This window comes from Telopea speciosissima, chromosome 4 (assembly GCF_018873765.1).
Source record: "Telopea speciosissima isolate NSW1024214 ecotype Mountain lineage chromosome 4, Tspe_v1, whole genome shotgun sequence".
Classification (NCBI taxonomy): domain Eukaryota; kingdom Viridiplantae; phylum Streptophyta; class Magnoliopsida; order Proteales; family Proteaceae; genus Telopea; species Telopea speciosissima.
This window is the reverse complement of record NC_057919.1, coordinates 35,893,509-35,899,508: the sequence shown is the minus strand read 5'-3', so window position 1 is coordinate 35,899,508 and position 6,000 is coordinate 35,893,509.

The window sequence follows — 6,000 nt, the reverse complement described above, 5'->3', positions numbered from 1 at the left end:
TTTTATCAGCTCTTCGATTTCTCTTTTCAGCTGATAACAATCTTCGGTGTCGTGACCGATGTCCTTATGAAATTGGCAATACTTGTTGGGATTCCGAGATGACCCCGCTTGCATCGGTCGGGTCGGCGGATGTACCCCATCTTGTATTTGCATCGGGATCTCCTTGCGAGATGCATTCAATGGCGTGTAGTCGGGGCTCGAGCTCGATCCGACCTATCAGCTCGCGATCCATCCTTGGCCTTTTGTCTTCTCTTGGTCGTCGGTTGTCGGCCTTTTCTTGTCGGCACGACCTTCGTTGCCCTTCCGGGCTTGGAGGACCTCGGCCATGTTTGCAAACTCGTTGCACCTCTCCAAGAGCTCGGCCAGGTTTCTTGTCGGCTTCCGGGCCAAGTCCTTGATGAGGTCCATGTCGGCCAATCCGTTGCTCATAGCCGTATGGGCCGTGGCCTCATCCAAATCCTTGATATCTAAGGATTCCTTGTTGAAGCGGGAGACGAATGCTCGGATCGACTCGTCGGGCCTTTGCTTCACGCTAAGGAGGTTGACCGTGGTCTTCTTATGTTTCATGCTACTCTGGAAGCGCGTGACAAAGGCTCGACAGAGTTGAGCGAAGCTTTTTATGGAATTCGGCGGCAACCAGAAAACCATGAGGTCGCCGCCCTTGAGGGATGCGGGGAAGGCTCGGCAAGAAACGATCTCGGTTCCCCGTACATGGTCATCATCGCATTAAAGTAGTTGATGTGATCGCGTCGGGTCGATCGTCCCGTCATACTCAAACGGGGAGGTTTGAAACCGTGTGGTAGCGGCGCGCGGTCATGATCTCGGGAGGATAAGGGTGACGCCCAACCAAAGAGTAGGCATCCGGGTCGCTTGTTTCTTCAATCCCTCCACCTGCCGCCAAGTCTCGTAGCCGTTTCTCCGGCTCGGTTTGGTGCTCGCCAACCAGCTCCTCGGCCCGTGGAAGATAGGGTCGGTCATCCCGTTGTGGTCGGCCATTCGGTCAGCTCGGTCCTCACCATCCTTCCTTGTTCTTCTTTCTTCTTGGAAGTTGGACCCTAGGGGACTCCCGTTGTTCTTCTCGGGAGGTGAGCTCGGACGCCGGGAGTATGACGCGATCCCTCTCCATGCCTCGGTGCGTGCCTTTCAACCGGGTCTTTCCTTTGTTCTCGGAATATCCTTGGCGGTTCGTCCTCTCCGATCCGTCCCGGAAAATACCGACCTCCTTGCTACAGAGCCAGCTGGTTCGATTTCATGCCCTGCTTCGCGGGCTTTGGCGATGTTCTTGTTCACCCGTCGAGCGCCTCTACTGGGGCGCGGAGGTGGAGTCTTCTGACGAGACGGATGCAAGGACGCAGCCCAACTCTGCTCGGCCCTACGTCGGCCACCATTTTGCTGCAAGTTTCTTTCGCGCGCATCGGCCGGAGGGGCGTGGCTAGCGGCTAGGCCCACCGGCCCTCCTCGGGCCATCTCGGTTCATGAAGGTGCGCGCACATCTCGTTGGTGTGGAGCACTGCAGCTGCAAATCCATAACTCGCCGATTATTTGCCGGGCTTCGGGTCCAAATTCTCCGGCAAGGGTGGCGGTCTGCAGTAGGACATTCCCTGTCCAAACTTGGCTCGGCCTGTGCTGCTAGCCGCGTCCGTGGTTAGTGCACCTCCCCCATTCCCGCTCTCGGAGGTGGAATGGTGCCCGTGATGGGCTGCGCACCACCTGCCCTAGGGGGTCTTCTTTATCCCCGAGAGGCTTCGGGCGGCGATCGTCTCGTCGGCACAACGGTCGGCTCCTCCGTACGGGAAGTAGAGCCATGCTGCCCTGACCTCGTATGCACCATTATTATTGTACTAGGAATGGGCGAACGACGAGGCTTGTTGATGTCGTTCCCAGACGGCGCGCCAAATCATTGCGTGTGAAAACCTCCGGTATTTGGTTCGCCGCGATGAACCTGCAAAACCAAGCAATGAGCGCGAGAGGGCACTGTGGCTCCGGCCTAGGACTCTCCGATGCTCAAGTCAGGTCTTCAATGCGACAACAGTATCGCCTAGTAAAAAGCAAGATGTGGAATAGAGCTCCATACCTGGTATTTATAGAGTAAGTAGGAGATGAGACGGTTGGGAGAGTCCTAGTATGGTAGGAGTCCTTCTTTCGGAAGGTTCTCTCGCGTAGAGCGGAGTGGAGAGTTATTTTGGGTCGGACTCTTATTAAGGTAAGAGTCCATGTAGAGTGTGATTCTCGTGTTGCTGCTGGGATCGTGGCTCGGTCCTTATCCCGTGATTCTCTGGGATGTGCCGACGTGGCCCGGAGATCCCGGTGGGGTGCCATGGGAGCCTCAATGGAGGAGGGCTCGCCCTACGAGGTCGGCCCGTGGGGTCGGCCATGGAGGTCGGCACGAGAGGAGGTTGGTCTCGGCCATGAGGTCGGCTAGGATTCCTGTGGCTGACCGTATAATCTCGGCCTCGCCACCGAAAGCTCGCACAAACCAGGCTTTGTCGGGTGACTTGTCGGATATGGGGTCGGCCACATTTCCTGCTCGGCCCAACTCGGTTCTCGGACTGAGGTCGGGTCGGCCACGTGGCAGCCTCTGATAGGTGGGGTGTTTTATGCCTCATCACAAGGTTGTTCCTAATTTCTGGAACATGATACACATATGGTGAAGTGATTAAGTATAACACAAGATTCTTATGGACTTGCCAAGTTCCTAAGGCCCTACTACAACCCTACTCTGGTTCAGTTTAGAAGGCCAGAGGCACCTTAGCCTGTACCTCAGCCCCTTCGTTCGGCTCCGTCCTCAACTTCATCACAACCGGTAAGACAGAATATCCATTGCTTTACATGTAACCAACTCGGGCACATGTCTAGGATCTGCCCGCAGAGGAAGATTAATTCATCATACACTTTCCCTTTGTGACCACATCAGCCATGTCTCGTTACTGTGCCCCTCAACCTCACCAAGGCAATCGCATTCTAGGGCAGGTGTTCGCAGTGACTAGTGCCAAAGCGGAGAACACTCCTAGTGTAGTGATAGGTAACCTACATATTACTCATTATGCCTATTCATGCATGTATTTGTATTTCCATACATGTTTAAGCATGATAATTACCTGATTTACATGACAGGTACCTTACTCATTTCTCTCATGCCTGCACATGTATTTTTCGATTTGGGGGCATCCCATTCATTTGTGTCGCCTATATTTGTTAAGGAGGTGGGAATTGTACCGAAGAAGTTGACTAGAGGATTAGCAATGAACACCCTTATGAAAATTGTAGTGGAATTGGACATGGTCTATGAGCCTTGTTCGATACAAGTTTGTGGCCACAATACCATTGTACATCTCATTGAGCTTGATATGACCCACTCCGATGTGATTTGAGGCATGGACTGACTGGCAACCTACAATGCTAATGTGATGTGTGTAAAGAGACAAATAATGTTCAGACTACATGATGGAGAAGAGTTCACCTTTATTGGTAACAAGGTGAAGAAACCAAGAAGAATGATTATATCCACTCTATAAGCAACAAAGTTGATGGATAAGGGATGTCAGGGGTACTTAGCCTCGATGATGGATACTGAAGCCAAGGTGAAACCAATATCAGACTTGAAAGTAGTAAGGGATTTTCCCGATGTATTCCCGGATGATTTGGTAGAGTTGCCACCTGACCGTGAGACAAAGTTCATGATTGACTTATTGCCAAGGTCGATTCTTGTATCTAAGGCACCACACCAGATGGCGCCTATTGAACTGAAGGAGTTGTAGACTTAGCTACAAGATTTACTGAAGATGGGTTTTATTTGACCTAGTCACCTAGTATGTCTCCATGGGGAGGGAGTACCAGTCCTCTTTGTCAAGAAGGACAATAGTATGAGGATGTGTATTGACTACCGAGAGCTCAATGAGCTCACCATCAAGAACCGGTACCCGCTGCCAAGGATAGATGATTTGTTTCACCAATTGCAAGATGCAAAAGTTTTCTCTAAGATTGACTTGAGGTCTGGCTACTACCAACTCACCATCAAGGAGAGTGACATAAGTAAGATGGCATTCAGATCTCGGTGTGGCACTATGAGTTTTTGGTTATGTCATTTGGATTAATCAATGCACTGGCGGTGTTTATGGAGTTGATTAATTGGCTATTTCAAAATGTTTTTGATAAGTTTGTCATTGTATTCAATGACGATATCTTGATCTACTCCAAGACTGAAGAAAAGCATGCTGAGCACCTTAGACTTGTGCTGCAGAGACTAAGGGAGAAGAAACTATACGCAAAATTCAAAAAGTACTAATTTTGGCTACCTTAGGTGGTTTTCCTGGGGCATGTAGTGTCAGAGAAGGGCATTGAAGTGGACCCTAACAAGGTAAAGGCGGTAGTTGGATGGGAAACACTAAAAAATGTTGGTGAGATCCGTAATTTTCTTGGGCTTACCAGATAACATACGAGATTCATTAGGAACTTCTTATGCATCTTGGTCCCTTTAAACCAGTTGACGTGGAAGGGTATAAAATTTGAGTGGTCCAAAGAGTGTGAAAAGACCTTTCAAGAGCTGAAGCGGAGGTTGGTCTCAGCCCCAGTATTGCTCTTCCATCCGACACAGTAGGGATGATAGTGTACAATGATGTGTTAAAATTGGGACTAGGTTGTGTTTTGATGCAAAATGGTAAGGTAGTTGCCTATGCTTCAATGTAAGTGAAGGACTACGAGAAGAACTACCCCTCCATAACCTTGAGTTGGCGACAGTAGTATTCGCATTAAAGATTTGGTGTCATTACCTATATGGTGAGAAAAGTGAAATATTAAATGACCACAAGATCTTGAAGTACTTCTTCACACAGAAGGAGTTGAATATGAGGCAGCGAAGGTGGTTAGAGCCTAAGACTATGACTGTACCATTCATTATCATCGGACAAGGCTAACATTGTGGCTGACGCACTTAGTGGGAAATCACAGACACTATCATTAGCAGTTTAGCGAGCAGCTCATTGAAGAAGCTAGGAGGATGGATCTCGAGTTATTGATAGAGGGCGCCACTATGTCGATTTCAGCATTGGTGGTACAACCATTACTGCTAGAGAAGATTTCAGCAGCCCAGCCTACTAATATATCACTATAGGAGTTAATTGATGGTATTCAGGAGGGAAAATAGTAGGACCCAGACTTTATATTAACTAAGGATGGCATCCTCAAATTTAGGGACAGGCTTTGTGTACCTAGTGATGAGCATTTGAGGAAGGATATATTGAGTGAAGCACATTGTTCACCATATTCTATACATTTTGTAGCACCAAGATGTACAAGGATTTGAAGAGAAACTACTGGTGGATCGGAATGAAAGGTGATATGGCCACACTCATGTTAAAGTGCCTTGTTAATAGGTGATAGTAGAAAGGCAACGACTGTATGATTTATTGCAACCATCACCAATTCCGGACTAGAAAAGGGAAAATGTCACTATGGACTTTGTTACCCGGCTAACCCGTATACCCAAGGGGTTGGATGTTATTTGGGTCATTGTGGATTGATGGACCAAGTCAGCCCATTTTATTCCAATGAAGGTGACGTTCTCAATGGACAAACTGGCCAAGTTGTATATGGATAATGTTGTTCACCTACACGGAGTTTCAGTCAGTATTATCTCCAATTGCGGTCCCAGGTTCACATCCAAGTTCTTGAGTGGTTTTCAGAAGGCCATGGGCTCACTGCTGAACTTTAGCATGGATTTCCATCCACAGACTAATGGACATTTGGGGAGGATGATTCAAACCTTAGAAGATATGCTCAGAGTGTGTGCCATTGATTTGAAGGGTAGTTAGGATGAGCATAACTCACTAATCGAGTTTGCTTATAGCAATAGCTACCGAGCTATTATTAGCATGACATCTTTTGATGAATTATATGGCATGAAGTGTTAGACACCACTATATTGGGAGGAGGTTGGCAAATGGCATATTTCGGGCCTAGAGTTGATACAGACCACTTATAAGAAGGTAAACTTGATTAGGG